The sequence below is a fragment of the Dermochelys coriacea genome, chromosome 1 (genome assembly GCF_009764565.3).
Source record: "Dermochelys coriacea isolate rDerCor1 chromosome 1, rDerCor1.pri.v4, whole genome shotgun sequence".
Lineage (NCBI taxonomy): Eukaryota > Metazoa > Chordata > Testudines > Dermochelyidae > Dermochelys > Dermochelys coriacea.
Genome location: NC_050068.2, coordinates 236,177,657 through 236,203,721, shown reverse-complemented (window position 1 = coordinate 236,203,721; position 26,065 = coordinate 236,177,657). Strand labels below are relative to the sequence as shown.

Here is a 26,065-nt window from a genome sequence, read left to right as displayed (position 1 = left end):
TCACCACTAGTGCCACTCATTATGGGGACAAATGGTTATGAAACCAATACCCCAGTAAAAGAAAAAAGGTTCTCTTGATCCCAAAGGACCAAGCCCCAGACCCAGGTCAATATACAAATCAGATCTTACCCACAAATCATGCTGTTGCCAATCCTTTAGAATCTAAAATCTAAAGTTTTATCCATAAAAGGAAAAAGATATAGATGAGATCTAGAATTGGTTAAATGGAATCAATTACATACAGTAATGGCAAAGTTCTTGGTTCAGGCTTGTAGTAATACTGGAATAAACTGCAGGTTCAAATCAAGTCTCTGGAGTATATCCGCAGCTGGGATGGGTCTTTCAGTCATTGGTTCAAAGCTTCAATGTAGCAAAGTTCCTCCACAGGTATAAAACAGGATTGAAGACGAGATGGAGGAGCTGCAGCAGCTTTTTCGTTTCTTGCCATGTGGTCTCTGCTTTCTTTGTCCCAAGGACAAACTATCCATCACACAGCATGGCAAAACCTCAGAGTTCTGTCCATAGGCATGTCCCTGCATACCTTGCTGAGTCGCAAGGTATGTCTGCCTTCTCTCAATGGGTCAGTTGTATAGCTGATCGTCTTTAAAGGGCCATCAAGCAGGCTAGGCAGAGCTGACACCAACTTGTCTGGGGTGTCACCCAGAAGCATAGCATAAGTTGGAAATACAGACAGTATGGTGCCAATATTCATAACTTCAACTACAAAAATGATACACACATATAGACAGCATAATCATAACTAGCAAACCATAACCTCTCCATAGACCCCTTACACAACAACATTTATACAATATTTGCTGCAAATATATAACAGTGGTTGCAACAGCGATCTATATGGTTACAGATTCTGTCAATAACGTCACACCTGCATTGCTAGTGTAGATCTTCTTCAGGAATAGTGAGGAGTTTTCGAATATCATACATCCCAAATATAATGCTGTGTTCCTTGAGCTGCATGAAATGTTCTTCAACTGGCTGTATTGCACAATCTAGCACCTGATTTAAAAAATTCAACTTTGAATTGTTGTTTGGGGTCTCTTAGGGGAGTATCCCGTGCCTCGTAATCAAAATGTCATCTTCTTCGGTGACTCTTATATTCTTGAATGGGGTGGGAAAATAGCTTCAATGTGAAGTTCCTCTGCCAACTTCTGTGCACTCTTCAAAACATTTTGAAATCCCTCATCTGAACGGTAAGACTGTAGGTATGACTTTGGTTTGTCCAGTTGTTCCATTGCTCCAGATATATCAAGGTCAACACCTTGGAGTCTCTTGCTTACAACATTTATTTCAAACAGTATGTCATGCCACAACACTAAGCCTCACAAAAATTTGAAGTTATGTATGTATCTGGTGATTCCATGTCCCCCCTGCCACTGTTCTCCCACGAACAGTTCCTGTCATAGCATTATCCTCCATAATGGCAACTATGACATCATCTATCTTTCCAATTTGGTGTTTGATAGGCTTTATCACCTCCACTCGAGTTTCCCATCGTGTGGCACTCAGTGGTTTCAGTGTTAGAGAGGATGTTCCCAGATGTTGCTTCAAAATTTGCCATTGATGAGTTGATGCAGAGAAGAACACATAGATGCTTTGACTTACATTAAAAAATTCAGCAGCCTTGCTAGAAGCTGATGCTGCATCACTGACCACCAAGCTTAGTGAATGAGAACTGCAAGGGACAAAAAAAAGCTCGAGGGTTTAACTCTCGGATCCGTGTCTGCACTTCTCTGTTCTTTGCTCTTATGTTGGCACCATTATCGTAACCCTGACCTCTCATGTCAGCTATCGCAATTCCCATATCATCCAGCTTTTTAAGAAGCACATTTATCATACCAGCTCCTGTAGTATCATCAATGTCAATAAATTCTAGAAAATGCTCTCTGACAGTCACCATTACAGGGACATTTTCACTAGGTTCTGCTGTTGTTACAAAATGCACCATTAAAGTCATTTGTTCCGTATGGCTGATGTCAGGTGTGCAGTCCAGAATAACAGAGTAAAATCAGAGGTCAAGAATTATAACATTCAAAAACCAGTCGGAGAACACTTCAATCTCTTTGGTCACTCAATTACAGACCTAAAAGTGGCAATTCTTCAACAAAAAAAACTTCAAAAACAGACTCCAATGAGAGACTGCTGAATTGGAATTAATTTGCAAACTGGATACAATTAACTTAGGCTTGAATAAAGACTGGGAGTGGATGGGTCATTACACAAAGTAAAACTATTTCCCCATGTTTATTCCCCCACCACCACCACCGTTCCTCAGACATTCTTGTCAACTGCTAGAAATGGCCCACCTTGATTATCACTACAAAAGGTTCCCCCCCACCCAGCTCTCCTGCTGGTAATAGCTCACCTTACCTGATCACTCTTGTTACAGTGTGTATGGTAACACCCATTGTTTCATGTTCTCTGTCCACATAAATCTCCCCACTGTATTTTCCACTGCATGCATCCGATGAAGTGAGCTATAGCTCACGAAAGTTTATGCTCAAATAAATTTGTTAGTCTCTAAGGTGCCACAAGTACTCCTTTTTTTAGAGTAATATCTTGCTGACTTCAGATCTGCCACAATCTTCTGTTTGACTTTTGTTTCCAGTAACTTTATGATCTCATTTTGAATTGTTTTTCCAAGGTAGCGGTGTGTGCACATTTCTTGGGCGGTGACTCTTCTTAGATGCTCCTGGAGTACAGCATCAAACTCACCCATTAGCTCCACAATTTTAAGGAAGTTTCCATTGTTTGGCACATACAAGTGATCTGAAGTGCAACGCAGAGCTAGGTTTTGGGTAGCAAGCATTCTCACAATGGCAATGAGCCTTTTCAGAACATTTTGCCAGTAAAGAGACACTGATGCAATCTTCTCTTGATGCTGATCATCTGTGGTGGCCTTTAACCTTAGTCTCATCTCAAGCTTTTTCCAACTATGGAATGGTCTCTGGTGATTTGCTGCCTTCTCATGCCATGACAGATTTCTAGCCAGATTTTTCCAGTCCTTTGTTCCTGTAGAACCCAATGTGTCTGGAACATTAGACTGGAAGAGTTTGCAACAAAAACAGTATGCAGCATTCTGGGTTTTTGAGTACATAAGCCATGGCCTCTCCACTTTGTCACCTTTGGGGATTTCATGTCAGTAATGTGTTGGATGGAAACTTCTATTTCATTGTCTTTGGGGAACATGAAGTTTTTCACTTGCAGTGGCCCATGCAGTACAAGGAAGTCCCTTGGACTACTGCTCAAGTGGGTCCACAGTCCTGGATCATCTAAACTTAAGGAACTAAACTTAGCAGCAGCTGTTTCTTGCACCTTCTCTGATCTACACTTTTCTTCAGGAATGTGCATAGTTACATCCATTTGAGATAGAGATATGGATGCTGCAATTGCTGCCAGGTCACCTGCACTCTGACTAACTGGAAGATCAGGCATCTTCTCGCCACTCGCATTCTCACTGGTGCCGGAAGGCTCACCGTGAACATTAGTGTCTATGTATCTCAGGAGAGCTCCTTCCTGCTTAAATAGGAAAGTTCCTTTGCTTTCTTTCTTTTTCTGAATGCTGCCCCAGAGGGGCATTTTTTTCTTTCACTCATGACTGCTGTTCTGTGCCAGCTATAGTGGCTCTCAACACTCAATTGAAGGGGACAAATAAGCAGGCTGGTAGCAGGGCCTGAGTGAGAGAAGATATCAGCCTCTTAAGGGCCTAACTGGCTCCTATACTTCAGTTGACTGCCTGTTCTCCTCAAGTGGGTTCAGGGAAGCAGCAGGAAACAGGAAGCTCCCTGAGAAGCTGGTGTTAATCAGTCCAGGCTTCTGGGGGTGCTAGAGAGGTACATAAGAGGCTCCTCCTCCTCTCTCTCCCTGAAGCTCCTGCTGCTTTCTGTTATTCCCTCTCATCTTTTCTCCTGCCAGCCTGTTATGTCTCTTGTGCCCTCCTTCCTCCAGCACAGCACTCCACCATCTCTATGCATCTAGAGCAGAGAGAATCCATATGCACCAGCAGCAGACACAATTTTCTACATTCTGGGTCCTAGTGGCACACCTCTGCCCCACCCTCCCCACACACATAGTGTGGCACCTGAGGCGGCCGCCTCAGTTCATCTCATGGTAACGCCAGCCCTATTCAGGCCACTTATTTAGGTGCTTAACTTTATGGACTTTTTAAAAAAAAACATCTTGGCCTTTATCCATAAAGCCAAAGCATTTTGGCAAGGGAAGAAATGTGACTTGCCTGGTCATGCTTCACTTATGCCAGTGGTGTCTAAGGGCCAAACTGTACTCCCATTGAAACTTAATTTGTCCTCCTCCATTTTGTGCAGGAACCAGCCTGAAGTGTGCCAGGAAGATTGCAGATATTTTGGCAAATGAACACCCATGTATATCTGAAGCCAATAAAGATATTTTTAAAATCTTTATTGGCTAATTGTGATGTTTATAAATAAACCTCTTAATACATCACCACAAATAAACCTTTTAATACAACATCACAAATGTATTGATTCAAGCCAGAATGTTTCACATACCCTCAATGTTGTCCAAGTGAAGTGTGTCCCCCTTACATTTACATATTCAGCCTGCTGAATAACAGCCCTCTACATGCACAATATTACACAGCTTCTCAAGCTCTATAATTCATTGCCCACATAATGGGCTCACTCCTGCAGCCCTTACTCATAGCATGGAATTTGATGATTTTGGATTAAGGAAAGCCTTCAGTACAGGATCTCACCCAATAAAAATATTTGATGTTCACCAACAGTTCCATTTCTGGTTATAATTACAATTTGAAGTGAAAGCAAAACGTATCTACTGTTCTCGGAAAACTCTTCCCAGAAACTGCTGTTTCATTAGTCTTCCTCAGCTTTTTCTCAGTTTGTTTTTTGGGAATGCATTTGGTTTGTGCTTCATGAATTTTCCAGGAATTTTTGCTAATAGCACAATTTACCTGGTACCAAGTCTCATGCAAAATGCCAATTTTCAGAATTTTATTACCAGCTGAGAAAAGTTGTTTGGGGAATGTGGCATTTTAGTACCTACGTTCCCAGCTTTGCGAGTGATTGGCTGTGAGTACCTGGATAGGCCTCTCTACCTTTCTGCATTTCAGTTTCTCAGTCTATAAAGTAGGGATAAGAATGCTTACCTACCGTGGCAAAATACTTTTGGACCTACAGATGAAAAAGTGATATATAGGTGCTAATTGATATTACTATTATTGGGCCAAATCCTGGTTTCCTTTAGTACATTTTTACTCTGTTCTTATTTAAACTTCCAATGACATGAAGAGGTTTTTGCTGAGTCATAGCTCTACTTCTAAAGATCCCAACAAGGAGTAGAGGACAGCATCCATGTCTCATTATTGAGTGTGGTAGGGTTTTGTTGTTTGGTTTTAGGGATTTTGGAATCAGGGTTTTAAAGATGTTGAAATGAGTTTTACTGAATGTTTCATTCTGTCTTTACTCAGGCAAACTTTAACTGTCATCAGTAGGATTTTGACTGAGTAAACACTGAGTAACATATCCTCAGGATGTGTGCCATTATTATTTTTATTAGAATCATTAGATGCTAGAGCCATCTCCAATTATAATTCTTTGAATTCAGCGGGAGCTGGATTGGGTTATGCAAGAAGATCATAAGGTCAAGCCAAAGCCCCGCTCTCTAGTACCTCTGAAGGTTAGGGAAATTTGCTTCCAGATGCAAAGTTTGCTGTTCAGGTCCATCTTTTCTTACAAGAAGCTGCTTTTGCTGCTTTCTATTTCATATATATCTGGACACCTCTAATATGATAAGAATTGTTCTCCTATTATGCAAGGCACTGAATTTAGCTGTATGGAGTGGAAATCTATCAACTTCTTGAAAAAACTCGTACAGATACAGACAGACATCATCTTCCTCTCCAAATGCAAACAGATGGACATCATACCAAAAGGACAGAAGGTAAAAAATCCATTACAATCTACATACCGCACAGACTATGCTGACAGCTTGTGCCACACACTCTCAAAGAAATTGCGGAACCACCTGATCAACATCCTCTACAGCAAATAGGGAAAGATTAAGAATGAGCTCTCAAAACTGGATACTCTCATAAAGAACCAACCTTCCACACAAACTTCCTCGTGGCTGGACTTTACAAAAACTAGACAAGCCATCTACAACACACACTTTGCTTCTCTACAAAAGAAAAAGGACACTAAACTCTCGAAACTACTATATGCCACAAGGGGCCACAACAGTGGTTCCCTTAACCCACACAGCAATATTGTTAATCTGTCCAACTATACTCTTAGCTCAGCAGAAGAATCTGTCCTGTCTCGGGGCCTCTCCTTTTGCCCCTCCACCCCCACAAACATGATACAGTTCTGTGGTGACCAAGAATCCTATTTTCGACGTCTCCGACTCAAGGAATATTTCCAACACACCTCTAACCAATGTATTAACTCACAGGGACCTTCCTACCAACACTACAAAAAGAAGGATTCTGGGTGGACTCCTCCTGAAGGTCAAAATAACAGACTGGACTTCTACATAGAGTGCTTCCGCCTACGTGCACGGGCTGAAATTGTGGAAAGGCAGCATCTCTTGCCCCATAACCTCAGCCGTGCAGAACACAATGCCGTCCACAGCCTCAGAAACATCTCTGACATCATAATCAAAAAGGCTGTCAAAGGAGGTGCTGTCGTCATCATGAATAGGTTGGAATATGAACAAGAGGCTACTAGGCAGCTCTCCAACACCACTTTCTACAAGCCATTACTCTTTGATCCCACTGAGGGTTACCAAAAGAAACTACAGCATTTGCTCAAGAAACTCCCTGAAAAAGCACAAGAACAAATCCGCACAGACACACCCCTGGAACCCCGACCTGCGGTATTCTATCTGCTACCCAAGATCCATAAACGTGGAAATCCTGGATGCCCCATCACCTCAGGCATTGGCACCCTGACAGCAGGATTGTCTGGCTATGTAGACTCCCTCCTCTGGCCCTACTCTACCAGCACTCCCAGCTATCTTCGAGACACCACTGACTTCCTGAGGAAACTACAATCCATCGGTGATCTTCCTAAAAACACCATCCTAGCCACTATGGATGTAGAAGGCTCTACACCAACATTCCACACAAAGATGGACTACAAGCCATCAGGAACAGTATCCCCGATAATATCACGGCTAACCTGGTGGCTGAACTTTGTGACTTTGTCCTCACCCATAACTATTTCACATTTGGGGACAATGTATACCTTCAAATCAGTGGCACTGCGATGGGTACCCGCATTGCCCCATAGAATGCCAACATTTTTATGGATGACTTAGAACAACGCTTCCTCAGCTCTCGTCCCCTAATGTCCCTACTCTACTTGCGCTACATTGATGATGTCTTCATCATCTGGACCCATGGAAAAGAAGCCCTTGAGGAATTCCACCAGGATTTCAACAATTTCCATCCCACCATCAACCTCAGCCTGGACCAGTCCACACAAGAGATCCACTTCCTGGACACTACGGTGCTAATAAGCAATGGTCTCATAAACACCACCCTATATCAGAAACCTACTGACCGCTATTCCTATATACATGCCTCTAGCTTTCATCCAGATCACACCACACGATCCATTGTCTACAGCCAAGCTCTACGATATAACCGCATTTGCTCCAACCCCTCAGACAGAGACAAACACCTACAAGATCTCTATCATGCATTCCTACAACTACAATACCCACCTGCTGAAGTGAAGAAACAGATTGACAGAGCCAGAAGAGTACCCAGAAGTCACCTACTACAGGACAGGCCCAACAAAGAAAATAACGGAACGCCACTAGAAATCAACTTCAGCCCCCAACTAAAACCTCTCCAATACATCATCAAGGATCTACAACCTATCCTGAAGGATGACCCATCACTCTCACAGATCTTGGGAGACAGGCCAGTCCTTGCTTACAGACAGCCCCCCAACCTGAAGCAAATACTCTCCAGCAACCACACAACAGAACCACTAACCCAGAAACCTATCCTTGCAACAAAACCCGTTGCCAACTGTGTCCACATATCTATTCAGGGGACACCATCATAGGGCCTAATCACATCAGCCACACTATCAGAGGCTCGTTCACCTGCTCATCTATCAATGTGATATATGCCAACATGTGTCAGCAATGTCCCTCTGCCATGTACATTGGTTAAACTGGACAGTCTCTACGTAAAAGAATAAATGGACACAAATCAGACGTCAAGAATTACAACATTCAAAAACCAGCCGGAGAACACTTCAGTCTCTCCAGTCACATGATTACAGACCTGAGAGTGGCTATCCTTCAACAAAAAAAACAGACTCCAACGAGAGACTGCTGAATTGGAATTAATTTGCAAACTGGATACAATTAATTTAGGCTTGAATAGAGACTGGGAGTGGATGAGTCATTACACAAATTAAAACTATTTCCCCATGTTATTTCTCTCCCCACCCCACCCCCCAATGTTCCTCAGACGTTCTTGATAACTGCTGGAAATGGCCCACCTTGATTATCACCACAAAAGGTTTTCCTCCTTTTCCCCCTCCTTCCTGCTGGTAATAGCTCATTTTAAGTGATCACTCTCCTTACAGTGTGTATGATAAAACCCATTGTTTCATGTTCTCTGTGTGTATATATAAATCTCCCCACTGTATTTTCCACCGAATGCATCCGATGAAGTGAGCTGTAGCTCACGAAAGTTTATGCTCAAATAAATTTGTTAGTCTCTAAGTTGCCACAAGTACTCCTTTTCTTTTTTGCGAATACAGACTAACACGGCTGCTACTCTGAAACCTTCTCCTACACTAATACAGTATCAAAAAATCACCTTATCCACCATGTCAGTGCTGTCTTTCTTCTTTTTATAAATATCTCATAGTTTTCCTTGTTTCCTGATGTACCATTTTTCTGGTACTAGTGGAAGATCATGGAATACATTATGAGTTTAGTTTAAGTGTACAATTTAGCACAATTACAACATAGCTGATGTTTTGAGAATGGAGGGGAATTGGTGTGACGCTCACAATGATTTGATAGATCTGTTATCCTACCTCTTGTCAACAGCACACTTGCCTTGTTAAGGGAATATTATGTAAGAAATTAATTGAAGCTGTTTGTTTGTTTTTGTTTGTTTGTTTGTTTTTTAAAGAAAATCAGAGAACAAAATGTTTCATTTAGAGATGGGCCCAGGCGAACATCTGGTCCAGAACACATCACCCTCTGGGGAAGTTCAGAGCCTCCTTGGCATCCAAACGCCATCGATATTTATCAACTGGATCCTATATGAAACAGTGGGTCTGGAATCCCTTGAAGATGTTTGGGTCCAGATCCAAATTTTGCATTTCAGGTCCATCCCTAGTGTTATGTAATGTGACGTTGAAGGGTTTGGGGAGATGTTGTGGAACTTGAAGGTAGCTCATGGCATCTCCTAAGGCACTGCAGATGCAGGTGATAGAACATATTTTAAAATTTGCTTTACTGAATGATAGGCATCTCAGTGCCTGCCATCAAGCCATACAGGTATCTTTCAAGTTTAGAGCAGGTCCCGAGACTGAACAGGTACACTGTGTGCTGTGACTCACTGCGTGCTAGAAGGAGCATTTAACTGTTGGGACAGACTGAATAATTTGAAAGGCTGCAGTCTTAAACTGATACCTTTCCTCCCTGATGTTACTAATAACAAGAAAAATATGAGCATTTCAGGGTGATCATAAAGACTTTCTGGTCTTTACTGAATGCATTCTGAGTATCTTTAAAACAGGTTATTTGATTACTTTCCCTGTCTATAAAAATTTTACTGCTGTAAAATGTGCATGTATTTACACTTCTATTTTATTACAATCCTGCTGCAATTCTTACTAGGCCCATCATTGTTACAGATTGGGAATAAGAGTGAACTTTTTTTTGTTTTTTACTACCCTGGGCTATATAGTATTAAGGAACAGTACATTTAGGTGGGAAGGAAGCTAACATGGTAGCCCTTCTATAACATGCTACTGTTACATACATAGAGAGAAAGCAGGAAAAGAATCCTTGGAACATTATACAAACAAAACTAAGGGCATGGATGTAATCTAGAAGTAACCTCTTGCTACTGCAAGTTTTGGAAGAGGGCCACAGGCAATAATATTTTCTTATAAAGCATCTCCCATCCTGATGGATCCCCAAAACACTTTATAAAACATACATGTAGCATAACCGATGCAGCAAGGTTTGGGTTATGGGGTAGCAGATAACCAGGGCCCAACATACAGAGAGATGTTTTTTTTCTTTACTTGGAAAACAGACAACCCTCCACCACCACTCTTGTTAAGAGTCTTCAATATCCATGAATCACAGACATAACCACCATTGTTATGGTCTCAGATTAAGTTCTATAGAACAATCTAAGCTAGACAGACAGCCTGATTTCCCACTGCATTACAGCAGTTTTACTCTGGTGAAATGCCAAACAAAACAATGGAGTAAAACTGGAATAATGCAGAGGTGAATCAAGACTTTTTACTACACTGATTTTTTTAATTAAGTTTCACCTGTGCAAAACTGGAATAATGCACTGAATTAGGCCTGTAGAGCTAAGGGAATTGGCCCTTAATGGCCACCACTCTACCATCACATGTTAAATAAAATCATGAATAAAAATATTGAAGACTGACTAATATTTCACTGGAAGTGAAGGCCGGTGCCATATTTTTTTTATATTGTGGAATTCTTGGAACAAGACCATTAGGTGCCTCATGAAATAGAAGTGATTCCAATTTACAAGAAGAGAATGCCACTCGACTTACTGGCAGTGCTTTGTTTTTGTGTTTGTTTTTTATGCTACAATTGGTAAGTTTAGGGTCAAAATAGCCTTCATGTAGATCCACGCTGATAATTTTCTAGCTGGGCTATTGGATGCATTCACTCAGAATTCCATGTTTTGTGAAACAGCAAAAACAACTTGCCTGTTTCTATATTTTCCTCCTTCATAATTCAATTGTATTGTCTTTCTGGAAAATGTGCTCTTGTAATTCAATATTATAATACAGAAAAATGAACAATATTCTCTTTTTAATCTGATGTCACATCTCTTTTTAAGAACCCCCTAAAAATACTGCATGCTAATTCTTTTTGGCCCCCATGATATATATAGGACAGAGCAAAGTTGATCTGCAGCAGGTATCCTGCTACTGATCTCTGCCAATAAAGTGCTCCATAAAAGCATATGCTTCTCTTTTAGGCTAATGGAGCTCTTGTAGACCATTTTCCTTCCCAAGAGAAAATATCAGAACATTTGGAGGCTGGAGAACTCCATGCCAGAACAGAAGCAAAGTGCCAGCAGCAGCAGTTTAATAATAAAAATACCATGGATGGAACAGCAGTTGTCCTTTTTTTTTTTTTAAAGCTTGTTCTCAAAAACACATTTTTCTTCCTTCAGGAAGCCCTCTCTTATTTGGAATCACTTTTTGTTGTAGCAGTTTACTTCCAGGTAATGGGACAGACCAGGAATCTTCTTCTATAGCGGTGCCAGTATTGGTCAAGAGATAAAAACGTAGAATGTAGATTAATGTACAGTGTTTATCAATAAAATTCAGCCTTTACTTACAGTTACCACACAGTTGGTAACTGACATACTGTAGCTATATCCTTCTCTAGTAAAGCTTTATAATCAGGTAGACCTGATTGTGATCTCACATAGTGTAAGTCAGGAGTAATTTCACTGAAGTTAATAGTGTTACACTGGTGTAAAAGGAGTGTATGTGAAAAAAGAATAAGGCCCATTGTAGCAAACAGATTTGGGATTCCATAGGGCTTGAATGACAACTGGAATGTGACTAATTCCTGGAAACTTCTTCTATTCTCTTGGGATTTGCACACCGGGTTTTGGTCCATGTGTTGATGGTGAGGATCACATGTTAAATACTAACGAGTGCCAGGGTTTTATATTTTGTATAAACTTGACCGTAACCTAGGAAAGTTTCACTGAGCCAAGTTTCACTGAGCTGGGCTGCAGAGAGGGGAAAGTCTGCTCCCTCCTACTCCCCTTGCAGGGTTCCTAGAGCAGCAGTAAAGAAATCAATCTGGGGCTGTTACTCAGAATTCCAGGTGTTAGCATAAGGAAATTTATGAGACTAGATTGTAAACTCTTCAGGGAAGAAATAGCTTGTACTGGGTTTGAACAGCAGCAAGTATAATAGAGCCTAGATTCTGATCAATTCCTCTGAGCACTACTGTATAACAAATAAGTTATAATATTACCCTGGGCATTTTGTTCAGTTTCACTTTTATTTATTTAACTCCTAGGAGAATTCTGTGCCAAAAAATTAAAAATTCTGTGCACAATATTTTAAAATTCTGCATATTTCATTTGTCTAAATAAAGTAATGTAATCACACTGGTTTCAATTATTTTGGTAATTTATTTAAACTACAATACAATGGATGAAGAATGGGAGTGTGGAGCATTGGAGGAAATCCCCAAACCCCCTTTGTCTAATAGTAATGTAGCTAGGTTTATTTCTAGTTATTATTCAACGAATATATGCAGCCATATGCTCAGTGTTACATCATAGGCAACTGAAGAGAAAGTGAGTGCTGGGGCATCAAACAAACAATTTAGATTGGCTATTGATCATCTCCAGAAAGGTAACAAACAGTTCATGGAGCAATTTTGATAAGAATTTTTTTCAGTCCAAAAATTTAGACCAGTTCTAGTCACTAAAGCACCATAAGCATTTACAAGTCCTTTGCACCAGTCTGGCAATGTAAAGGAGGCTTTTTTCACCTCTTTTATACTCCTGGGGGAATTCACAAAGACAATGGGAACAATTCACTAAGCAAGCAGGCTGCTACATTTTGCTCTAAGGGGACAGATCCTGCCCCACACCTACCTCCTCAGAAACCATCCAAAGGCCTGCGCCTCCATGCCAAGTGTGCCATAATAGCAAACAAGAGGGATAGAGTATCTTTCTCTCTTTCATATGCACGACTTCTCAGCCCCTCTCTGTGGTGATTTACATCTCTACTGGCTGCTCTAGGCACCTGAACCAACCTGCCTGAGCTGCTGTGGAGGAGCACAAGACTGCTCTTGTGGCTTCCCTTTGCTTCCCCATCAGAAATCATTTTTCTGTGGGGAAGCAAAAAATATGCAGGGGACATGAATTCTGTGCATGCACTGTGATGCAGAATACTCCCTGGAGTATTATATAGCAGCACGGCATCCAGGAAGAGCGAGTTCTGCTTTCTTCCCTACATCTCCCACCCCATACCTGAACTGTCCTAAACAGTAACAGGCATGCTGGTTATTGCCATTATTCGCTGGCTACCTTGACTTTTTAAAATAATTCTTAGTGATATTTCTGCTGATCCTGTTGTGAGGAGGGGGACAGGAAATAAAAAGACGTTTCCATTCTAATCCAGTTGAAAGGACATGGCAAAACAAAAGTAGCTCTCACGTTTCCTTGCTGGGGCAGAAACATTTGGCTTTTAAATAATATCTTCTTGAGATTATTTACATAGTCTATTTGGCATTATTCATATCAGTTCATGCCCTTTGTGTGTTTTAGATAACATTGTTGTGTTTCCTTTGACTTAGCATTTAGTCCTCTGTGAACTTGCCAATAGTCAGAGCAGCACAGGGCCTTCTCCATGTGATTCCTTACAAAAGCTGTTTATTAAGTAGTTATTCATTATTTCATATTGTAAATTCATCTTTCACAATGAAAGCCTGAGAAGCTACTTTGGCAGATTCTCTCTGCTTTTGCCTCCAGTACAGTAAGTTCATCTCTACTGTTTATAAACTAGTGGTTCTGAAACTTTTGTACTGGTGACCCCTTTCACACGGCAAGCCTCTGAGTGCAACCCCCCCACCCCTTATAAATTAAAACTTTTTTTATATTTAGCATTATTATCACTGCTGGAGGCAAAGTGGGATTTGGGGGTGGAGGCTAACAGCTCGCAAACCCCATGTAATAACCTCGCGACCCCCTGAGGGGTCATGACCAGTTTGAGAACTTATGGTTTACACCTGTTGGCACTTATACAGCAAGAGTTTTCACAAATCATAAGAGGAAACGGACACAAAGGTCAGTGATATTTCTGGCTGATGTGGAGACAGATTTTCTTAGAGTCTGTGCCTGAAAAGCTGAGATTATTGGCAAAGTCCATCTCCAGATCTGAATTTCCCTGGATGTTGTAGTTTGGGGTTTTGGTTTGGCTCATTATATAAATCCAGCCCCCTCTCCCCCCACATAAATTCAAGATCCAAACATCTCTGCCTCATATGTTTGGATCCAGCCAATTTCCATCCAAGACCCATGAATGCCCTATTCACAGCAGCATTTTGTGTAAGTAATACTGGGAAAAAGTGATGATGGCACATGGAGGACAAACTGAATCAAGGAAATACATATCCAAAAGAGCTCAAGACATAGAATCATAGAATATCAGGGTTGGAAGGGACCTCAGGAGGTCATCTAGTCCAACTCCCTGCTGAAAGCAGGACCAATCCCCAACTAAATCATCCCAGCCAGGGCTTTGTCAAGCCTGACCTTAAAAACCTCTAAGGAAGGAGATTCCACCACCTCCCTAGGTAACGCACTCCAGTGCTTCACCACTCTCCTAGTGAAAAAGTTTTTTCTGATATCCAACCTAAACCTCCCCCACTGCAACTTGAGACCATTACTCCTTGTTCTGTCATCTGCTACCACTGAACTGTCTAGATCCATCATCTTTGGACCCCCTTTCAGGTAGTTGAAAGCAGCTATTAAATCCCCCCTCATTCTTCTCTTCCGCAGACTAAACAATCCCAGTTCCTTCAGCCTCTCCTCATAAGTCATGTGTTCCAGTCCCCTAATCATTTTTGTTGCCCTCCGCTGGACGCTTTCCAATTTTTTCACATCCTTCTTGTAGTGTGGGGCCCAAAACGGAACACAGTACTCCAGATGAGGCCTCACCAATGTCGAATAGAGGGGAACGATCATGTCCCTTGATATTCTGGCAATGTCCCTACTTATACATCCCAAAATGCCATTGGCCTTCTTGGCAACAAGGGCACACTGTTGACTCATATCTAGTTTCTCGTCCAATGTAACCCCTGGGTCTTTTTCTGCAGAACTACTGCCTAGCTGTTCGATCCCTAGTCTGTAGTGGTGCATAGGATTCTTCCATCCTAAGTGCAGGACTCTGCACTTGTCCTTGTTGAACCTCATCAGATTTCTTTTAGCCCAATTCTCTAATTTGTCTAGGTCCCTCTATATCCTATCCCTACTCTCCAGCGTATCTATCTCTTCTCCCAGTTTAGTGTCATCTGCAAACTTGCTGAGGGTGCAATCCACACCATCCTCCAGCTCATTAATGAAGATATTGAACAAAACCAGCCCCAGGACCAACCCTTGGGGCACTCCGCTTGATACTGGCTGTCAACTAGACATGGAGCCATTGATCAATACCCATTGAGCCTGACTATCTAGCCAGCTTTCTATCCTCCTTATAGTCCATTCATCCAGCCCATACTTCTTTAACTTGCTGGCAAGAATACAGTGGGAGACCGTGTCAAAAACTTTGATAAAGTCAAGGAACAACACATCCACTGCTTTCCCCTTATCCACAGAGACAGTTATCTCATCATAGAAGGCAATTAGATTAGTCAGGCATGACTTGCCCTTGGTGAATCCATGCTGACTGTTCCTGATCTCTTTCCTCTCCTCAAAGTGCTTCCGAATTGATTCCTTGAGGACCTGCTCCATGATTTTTCCAGGGACTGGGGTGAGGCTGACTGGCCTGGATCCTCCTCCTTCCCTTTTTTAAAGATGGGCACTACATTAGCCTTTTTCCAGTCATCCGGGACCTCCCCCTATCACCTTGAGTTTTCAGAGATAATGGCCAGTGGCTCTGCAATCACATCCGCCAACTCCTTTAGTACTCTTGGATGCAGCGGTCCGGCCCCATGGACTTGTGCTTGTCCAGCTTTTCTAAATAGTCCCGAACCACTTCTTTCTCCACAGAGGGCTGGTCACCTCCTCCCCATGCTGTGCTGCCCAGTGCAGTAGTCTGGGAGCTTACCTTGTTCATGAAGACAGAGGCAAAAAAAGCATTGAGTACATTAGCTTTTTCCACATCCTCTGTCACTAGGTTGCCTCCCTCATTCTGTAAGGGGCCCACACTTTCCTTGACTTTCTTCTTGTTGCTAACATACCTGAAGAAACCCTTCTTGTTACTCTTAGCATCTCTTGCTAGCTGCTACTCCATGTGTGATTTGGCCTTCCTGATTTCACTCCTGCATGCCCGAGCAATATTTTTATGCTCTTCCCTGGTCATTTGTCCAATCTTCCACTTCTTGTAAGCTTCTTTTTTGTGTTTAAGATCAGCAAGGATTTCACTGTTAAGCCAAACTGGTCTCCTGCCATACTTACTATTCTTTCTACACATCGGGATGGTTTGTCCCTGTAACCTCAATAAGGATTCTTTAAAATACAGCCAGCTCTCCTGGACTTCTTTCCCCCTCATGTTATTCTCCCAGGGGATCCTGCCCATCAGTTCCCTGAGGGAGTCAAAGTCTGCTTTTCTGAAGTCCAGGGTCCGTATTCTGCTGCTCTCCTTTCTTCCTTGTGTCAGGATCTTGAACTCGACCATCTCATGGTCACTGCCTCCCAGCTTCCCATCCATTTTTGCTTCCCCTACTAATTCTTCCCGGTTTGTGAGCAGCAGGTCAAGAAGAGCTTTGCCCCTAGTTGGTTCCTCCAGCACTTGCACCAGGAAATTGTCCCCTACACTTTCCAAAAACTTCCTGGATTGTTTGTGCACCGCTGTATTGCTCTCCCAGCAGATATCAGGGTGATTGAAGTCTCCCATGAGAACCAGACCTGCGATCTAGTAACTTCCGTGAGTTGCCGGAAGAAAGCCTCGTCCACCTCATCCCTCTGGTCCAGTGGTCTATAGCAGACTCCCACCACGACATCACCCTTGTTGCTCACACTTCTAAACTTAATCCAGAAACTCTCAGGTTTTTCTGCAGTTTCCTACCAGAGCTCTGAGCAGTCATACTGCTCTCTTACATACAATGCAACTCCCCCACCTTTTCTGCCCTGCCTGTCCTTCCTGAACAACTTTCTATCCATCCAAGACAGTACTCCAGTCATGTGAGTTATCCCACCAAGTCTTTTATTCCAATCATATCATAATTCCTTGACTATGCCAGGACTTCCAGTTCTTCCTGCTTGTTTCCCAGGCTTCTTGCATGTGTGTATAGGCACTTAAGATAACTCGCTGATCATCCCTCTTTCTCAGTATGAGGCAGGAGCCCTCCCCTCTCATGCTCTCCTGCTTGTACTTCCTCCCAGTATCCCACTTCCCCACTTACCTCAGGGCTTTGGTCTCCTTCCCCTGGTGAACCTAGTTTAAAGCCCTCCTCACTAGTCAGCCTGCTTGCGAAGATGCATCTCATGCCTTCCAATCGGCGGAGTCTCCTTCTGTTCCCTTCCCTCAGATATATCATCTAGTCCACTCTCACCATTAGTACCAGTGGCGAGACCAGGAAAAGGGTTGCTTACCTGTATCTGCATTGCTGGTTCATGGATGCTCCCCTTTCTTCTTCTGGAGGTCACATGCTGCCAAATTTCTTCACCATCCTTCTGTCCCCACTACGCAGCCTGCTCTGAATCTTCAGAATGTTGTGTTTGTGGAAGCATATCCTGACGTCTGTCCAGGAAATCTTCAGTTTCTCTTATGCAACGCAGGGTGGATACTTGTTTCTCCAGACCTTGAACCTTCTCTTCCAATATGGAGACCAGCTTGCACGTTGTACTTTGTTTACCAGCTGCAAGCACCAGCCACAAACGAATCTGAACACTGAGCCATTTGCTAGTAACATGAAATTCAAAAGGAATTGAACAAATGCCAAGGAAGCAGAGGAAAGATATTTTCAGGCTCAGAACCCCAAAACTTGCAACTGAAGAAAGAGAATTCTGATTGCTTGGGTCTAGGTAAGCCATAAGAGTATTGTAATTATATCCAGTTTAGAGGTAGCTAAGAACATTATGAGGCTGTGCCAGGAAACAACTGTTTCCAGATTGCAAGCATGCATGAGCCATCATAAATGTCTTTTCCTTCATCTCCTCTGTTCTCTTATCGCCAAATAGCACAATCCTTCAGGAGCAGAGAAGATTAGGAAATCTGTAGTTATACCTTTTCCTTCTATCAAGTGAACCTCACTTGGTCAGGTAGACCAGTAGATCTCAATCAGGGGTACTCATACCCCTGGGGTTAAGAAGCGATCTTTCAGGGGGTACGTCTGCTCATCTAGATATTTGCCTAGTTTTACAACAGGCAACATAAAAACCACTAGTGAAGTCAGTACAAACTAAAATTTCATATAGACAATGACTTGTTTATACTGCTGTATGTACTATTTTATATGGTAATGTAACATGTATATATGCACTGTATTAGAGATGTGTTTTATGTCATTTACTGATGCCTGCAAGCACGTTAATGAGGTTGAAGTTGTCATGTGGTTTATGCAGTTGTGGTGTAAAAATGGATAGATTTGTAAAATGTGGAGCTGGAAGTGGCGGCAGTGAAAATTGTAAGAAATTGAAAATGACTGAAAAAAAGCCCCATTGACAGTTCTGCAAGGAATGTATTGCTTTTGGATTCACATCTACAAATAGCAATCCATCTCAAGCTTCGTTTCCTTTACAGAGAAACTCTATCAAATAATAGTTTGAAGCTGGCACATCTGCAACAACATTTGAAGACAAAACAGCCTGTGCATGCGGGTAAGCCAGTAAAATTTTTTCAAAGAAAGCTTTGTGTGTTCTGGGCTTGCCAGCTTCAAAAGCTTTTGTAAGCACTATACCATCTGCAAGTAGTGCAAATAGTTTTTAAGTGAGATGAAATTTGGGGGGACAAATCAGACACCTGAAAGGGGTACAGTAGTCTGGAAAGATTGAGAACTACTGAGGTAGACCAATCCAGATCATAAGGAATTGAGGTTTTTACTGATGCCTGATAGCCTAACATGATATTTATTTCAGTTTAATTAATTTTTAAAATATGTATCCAAGGCTCTATTCACCCTGTTAATCTTACATGACAAACCCATCAGGATTAAAACAATCATTCAGATAGGAACATGGCTAGCCAGAGAACTACAAAAGTGTTTCTTCCCCCATCATCATTCCAGAATGCATATCCTCAGCCCTCTCGAAAAACTCTATTGAACATAAGCCTTTGGCAGTGTGCTCAGAGAGTTTCTAGTGTCAGGTTATGTTGCACCAGGCAGAGGGCCAGGTGGGAGGAACAAGTTCCAGCGTCTCAGAGCCTTCACAGACAATGGCCTGCCAGCCACCCCCTCTCTTCTATAATGAAAGGAAATCAGGTAGGCTTCTTGTACTGCCCACAGCTGTGGCAGTATGGCATGGGGAGCAAGGCCATCCTTCAGGTGGCTTGGTTCCAAGCTATATAAGTCATAATCAACACCTTAAACTCCATGTAGAGTATAACTTCACTGTAGGGGTAGTCTAGGCTCTTACTCAGATATTGCCCATAACCCCACTCCTGTCCACACACAAAAACATCTCCCTTGAGTTAAGTGGCACTTTCAACCCAGGCTAGCTGGCACAGGTGGGGGTGGGGGGCTTAGAGCTTGGGTTCCACTTTCACATAGGCTGCTAACCTCTCCACTTCGCAGTGAGAATGCAGGATAAATCACTTGAGTGCCGATAGTTCTCCAAAGCCTTCCCACATTTCTTTACATGTGCCCAGAAATCCAAACAAGTTCTTCCATAATTCACTGCAAAAGAATCCTAGAATGGCTTGGCTTACCATAGCGCAGAATAGGATGTGCCTCGAGAATCCTAGTGACGCTCATGGAGGAGCACAACACTAATAAGGACACAGTAATCCGGGCAGAGCTCCAGTAACCTGTGGCTGCTCACACCCAGGCTAAGCTAACCCACATGCACAGACCTAGGTACTGATCACCCGGACTAACTCGGCAATGAAGATGTCCCATCCCACCCCCATCCCCCCAAAGGCCAAGAGACAGCCACTGTAGAGCCTGGAGCACCAATGGCATGTGCTGCCAGCAAGATGCCCCACTCAATAAGCAAACCACTAAGGTGTAGCACCATGTAGAGCACATTTCGGTTATCTAACAGAGCACAATGCAGCACAGGAGCAGGCACCCACATATTCTTCACAGACTAACTTACTTTTTCTGATCATATTGATTTGCCTTATACTATTGGACAATTTTCAGAAAAGAACCCTTCTCTTTCTGGGAAACAGCACAAAACTGGTTTCTGCTTGACCCTCCAATGATTCCTTTTGAAATGTGCAAGATCAAACATAGTCTATTAAACAATGACTAGGCCATATCTCTTCTTGACCTTTATAGCCTCCTTTACTTCCCCAGTATCTTACCTTACACAAACATCTCTCTGAGCTATAGGACATGATATAGTTTAATTTATCTTCCTCCCCCACCATTGTCCACAGCTCCTCATTCAAAGCCCTGCCTCTAATTCCCTCTGTGTTTTTCCACTGAATTTTGTTCTATGTCCTCACGGTCAAGGCTCTTCACAGTTCCTCCTTGGCCTAAATCTCTGCTGTCGTTTCAACCCGCTCCCTTGTGGATTAATAATCAGGTGTTTGCAGTCTAACTTTAGAAACACTCATTTAATTTAGAAATGTCTGTCTTCTTTAAAATTTAGCTCCTAGAATGGAGACTGCCCTTTAAATGGGTTAGTAGTAACCTGAATATGCTAGCATGTACACTCTTTTCTTCTTGAATCTATCTGCAGCATTTTAATATTGCTGACTGTTAGCTTTTCTTAAATTGGTTAAACTTCTGCATTGCTGTATCTGGCATGGATGTCTTATGGCTTAAAGCTTGCCATTGTTAATAAATGTAGACCATTGTGCGAGGACCCCAGCAGTGATGCCAAATTGATTTGGGGGGGCCCTGAGCTGTTTAATTTGGCCCATGATATGTTTTGCCTTTAGATACTTTCTGTGGCTGATTTTTCTTCTTGCCTCCACCGTGAAATATAGGGTGATAGTATCCAGATATTTTGTCAGTTGCCTGCAGATCCTGTGATACTTCTTGCTAGGTTGACATAAGCGTGTGTTAAAAATCACAACTCTGGCATGCATCCCTGTAATACTTACGTGATCCCTTTTCCTATAAATATTCATGTTTCATTGATGGTGAAATGTTCTCTCCTGTTTACATGTGTGCTGGTAGGCAACAGAGTTCTGCCCCAGTGTTGCCCCAGGTTTTTTTAAAATCTGCTTTATTGAATTTAAAAATATATTCTAACCACTGCATCTAATTACAAGCAGACTAAATCATGTAACTAAGCATTAGTCTGTGCTCTTTCATGTACCATGATATTAATGTAGTAAATAAAACTATTATGGGGTTTTGTTCACTGTTGTCTGAAACATCTGGTTCTGGCCACTATCAGAAGACCGAATATCAGACAAGATGAAACACATGTCCAGTCTAGTATTACATATCTTATGTTTCTATGCAAATATAATCAGTTTTGACCTAAGGTCTAATTCTCTGCACTGATAGAGTGCCATCAATTTCAGTCGGGATGCTCCTGATTTACACCAGTGTAAGTGAAAAATTAATCAGGCCCAATAAGTTCAGAATGGGCCAGATCTTGGCCCAGATCAGATCTCCTTTGTCGCACTCTGGTGGTACAAATCAAAGCAGCCATAAAGCTGACCAAATTGGGCAGCTGAGGAATCCCCCAGCATGGGGATTCCTCAGCTGATATGCCTGGGAATAGTGGGAGTGGCTGAAGTGCTGTGGCACGGTCTCCAGTCAGGATAACTCACTAGCCATGTATGATGCTAGGGGACAGACAGGATCCCAGGGACACAGAAAACAGAGACAGTAGCTCTCCTACCCCTCTAGTGCTGATCTAAGCACAACTTGGCAAGACCCAAGAATATGAGCTATCAAGCCTACTTCTTTCACATTTCTTGTTAAGGGATCTGTCAAGGCTGATTCCCCACTATGGCACTTGGAGTGCAGAATGTACAGCCCGCAAGGATTCTAAAAATTAATACTGGCCACTCCAGGCTTGTATTAAACTTCCAAGGTTACAGCTTTTCTCTGACCTTGGATGGGTAGATGCTGTCACCACCCAAATGCAAAAATCCCCTTTTTGGAACCCAGGAAGGCGCACTTGGGAATTCCTTTCTGTGGAGTTCCAAAGCCCTTTCACCCCACACCAGAGAAGAGCTGAGAAAGAAAACAAGCAAAATTAGATGTTGCCCCCAGCTAATTAAACAACATGTGCACAAACCTCTTAGGACACCAAAAATCCAATCCTGTTCTTTAAAAGGTAAATTTTATTAAAAACAAAAAGAAAGAAAATACATCTGGAACTTCAGCTTTTGCTAGATTTAAAAAAAAACACTTACAAAAATTAAACATCAAGAACAACCTTTTTGAGATCCAGCTTAAAAGTTACAAGCAAAACAAAAAGCATTTGGGGTTAGCACAGAGGCGTTCACAAGCCAATAAGAAATAAACAGAAATAAACCTAATCGTGTCTTTCTAAACATTCCTGATCTACTTACATATCTGGGTTGTTAAATAAGTAGTTCTAGATATGATGTGATGATTTTCATATCTAGCCTACAGCATAACTGCTTCTGTGCCCCTCTTTCCTGGAGAACAACAACAGCACACAAAGGGAAAGCTTTTTTTCCAATTTTAAAAAGTTCTAGCCTTCCTATTGGCTCATTTGGTCAGGTGCCCACTCCCTTCTTTTTACCTGGACTTTTAAAACCCTTTACAGGTAAGGTAAGTAGAGAACAACTACCAAGAGGGACTTTATAGCTAACTGGCTGGCTGGGTGTCCCTAAAAGGGAGGTACTCTCCTCCTTCATTTATCACAGGATGTGTAAATGGATTTGGATTGACTGAAAAGAAGTAGTTTTTACTCCATAGTTGCATAGGAAATTTCCCTCCACCAGCTGTCCTGTCAACATAATTTATCTTACCTTGAAGTAAATTTAGAAAGAAACAGTAAAAGGCAAGGTATCTGACTGTATTTTGTTTATATCTGACCTGTTAAACCTCACCACTGGGACACCCCCTTTTTCACCTGTGTGTGCGCCCTTTCCTTTCTGATGAGACTTTTTCTGGACAGCAAAAATGCTCATCAAGGAAGAAATTCATTGCTCATTGAAACAGATCCAAGTTGAATGAGCTGCAGAACACGATCTGTTGTTGCAGCAAGTGATTTTCCCAGAGACTCAGAGTCCAGTTTTTTATTTTCCTTGGGGGAAGAGGAAAGGGTTTTTTCAGACTTTTCAAGGAAAGTCTGGGAGATGTCAATATCCTAGACAAACCTTACTGAATTAAGTTTAAGTAGTTTAGTAATTCATTGAATTAAAACTTCAAATGTTTAGGTATTATTATGAGATTGTATGTAACGTCTCAGTGGGGGGGGGGGAGTGATAACATTTAAATCCTGGGAAGTGTTCTGAACGTCAAAGTAGTATTTGAAACAATGGGCCAGACAAAAATGAATTTTTGAAGTTAAGTGGGTTTCCCAGGAAATCCCTAGGGGAAGGGGTATGCAGACACAGACTGTTGAATCTTTGCCCTGTGGAGGGGACCTTTGTCTGCTGATCACCTGCCACATGGGAACAAGATCAGAGGCCCACACTGCATAAAGGACTGACTTTCAGGTTCATGAGTATTCTTATTCTGAGCCTAGGCGATTATGAACCTGTTACCACAGAAAAACTCCTGCATGGGATTTGAAAGACTGACTCCTACCAGAGTGCTTGTTGGAGTTAGAGTGGTTTCTGGTAAGCTTAATAGCATACATGTAGATTCTTTTTAATGTGTTTTCTCTGCAATGCTTTAACTTTACAAATAATTGTTTTTGCTTAGGAAAAGTTGTGTGGTACCTTATAATGGTGGGCAGTTACGCTGTTTACAACCTCTAAGGAGAATAGCAAAGCAAACCTGCTTAGGCAGGCTAACTTGCTGGGGAATTTGCAGTGTACTGTGCATCCCAGAAAAAAAGCCAGTCAGGAGTGAGAGAGATGCAAGTGTCCACCTCCAAGAGTTGGACCCAGAGGCAATGTGGCTTAGTGGATAGGGCACTGGACAGGTGTCAAGGTTCTGTTCCTAGCTCTGTCCTGCTGTGTAATCTTTGGAAAGTCACTTCACCTCTCTGTGCCTTTATTTTTTCTTGTCTGTGTTTTCTATTTAGACTGTAAATTCTTTGGGGGCAGGGACTGTCTCTTATGATGTATTTATACAGTGCCTAGCATTGTGGAACCCTCATTTTCAATGGGCTTATCTAGGTGCTACAGTAGTACAAATAACGCTACTTGTTTTTTGCAGCTTAGTTCTCACAGTCCTGTTCCTCTTTAAAACAATGGACAATGAAAGAATACATACAAATATGTGTGTGCCCAAAGGTATCCAGAAACTAGGCTGAAAACTGTAGTTGAACTTACTGTATGTATAATTACTGATTTACACTATTTTTTAAAGTTTTTTTAATTAACACTGTAATATATAACTCCAATTTTATACTCGCTATACTAACACTTCTGATATTTGATGGTAAAAAAAAGAAAATTCTCAATAATGGCATCACAACTGTAGGATCAGCATGTTCTTAGGTGCTACCAGAATGCAAATAAATAATAATTATAACTAGGGAGGGAAGGAGAAGGCTTAGACACTAGCAGCTGCTAGAAGGAGCTATGGGTCTGTTCAGCTTTTGCCTTGTCAAATGGCTGCAAGGCTGATCAATCCTGGGCTCCAAGAATTGCTAAAAAAAAATGTCTTGGTGTACAAAGTATACATGAAAATATAACTTCTTCCGTGTTAGCTAATATTGGATGGAGTACAGCCTGAATGTTTGATAGGCAACAGGTTAATTCCTTAATTACAAGGTTACTTTCCCACTTCCTTTGGGGGGAGGTGTACCAGAACACTCTCACTGAATAGAGTTTGAAATTTCAAGGGTCTACTGATTTAACAGTTAAGAATGTAATGGGATAATTAAGGGATAATTTTCCAACTAGCTATTGATCAACAGGTGTGCTGAACCATATGAAAGGAAAGCCAGGGAAAGTAACCAAACTTTTAAAACCTTGGGATATTGTGCCGGAGATTATCCTAGCCCTGTTCAAATCAATGACAAACTCAATTTGACTTCATTGCGTCCAAGACTTTACCCTGTGTATGTTTGCTTTCCCCAGGAACTGTTGGAATGGGCAGGAATTAACAAAAGCAAAAGTGGTTGTGACTTGTTCATTAAGAAAAAAAACTTTTTGGGGGAAGGAAAGGAGTGGTCATTCTTAAATGGATAGACCAATTGAAGCAGCTAGCACCTGTTGAAGCGGCTCTTGTCTTTACCTGGCATTGGCTAAATTGAGTTGATAAAAGCGTGTTCTTTATCCACACACAGTAGTTGTGCCTATATAACTGGGGTGTTTTCTACTTATTTGCTTTCTAGAGAGATTTTTTTGAAGGGGATTTTATATGGAATTTTCGATCAAGACTCCAGTCCTGCTACTATTTATAACCCTAAAGAACAGGTTATGGATTGACCTACCGTCAGTCATCTTGTGTTTTCTTCTTTGTTCTGACAACTCCTTCTGTGTGTTGCAGTGTCTGTGTGATTCTCCATGATTGTTACTGCAGAGCAACTATGTGGCTGCAGGAACATATACGTGGCTCTGGGCTGTGTGGAGAGGTTGGTTACATAGGGTGTTTATTTCTGAATGTGGATACACCTCAATATCTGTACATAGTGCAGGAACAGGTTCTGGGGCTGGAACATATGTAAAGTGTCTCCAGGCAAAGCAGTTTTCATCTGCTCTGCTAAGAGATAGGTATTTTTATTATCCATCTTCTGGGGCTCTTACTCCTGGTTCTGATGTGGACTCACTTTGCGAGCTTGGGGAAGCAGTGTGTACTTCTAGTGCCTCAGCAGTGAAATGGGGTTTATGAGGAGATATAGGGGATGGATTCTGATCTCACACCATTTTATATC

General features: G+C 41.9%; 1 long non-coding RNA gene across 1 annotated transcript; it reads right to left on the bottom strand.

Annotated features, from left to right (window-relative positions):
- Positions 1 to 341: 341 nt before the first annotated feature.
- Positions 342 to 26,065, bottom strand: LOC122460705. The gene is made up of 3 exons (XR_006282164.1): positions 26,055 to 26,065; positions 21,022 to 21,030; positions 342 to 420 (listed from the first exon to the last, which is right to left on the bottom strand). It is a non-coding gene; the product is annotated as an uncharacterized LOC122460705 (long non-coding RNA).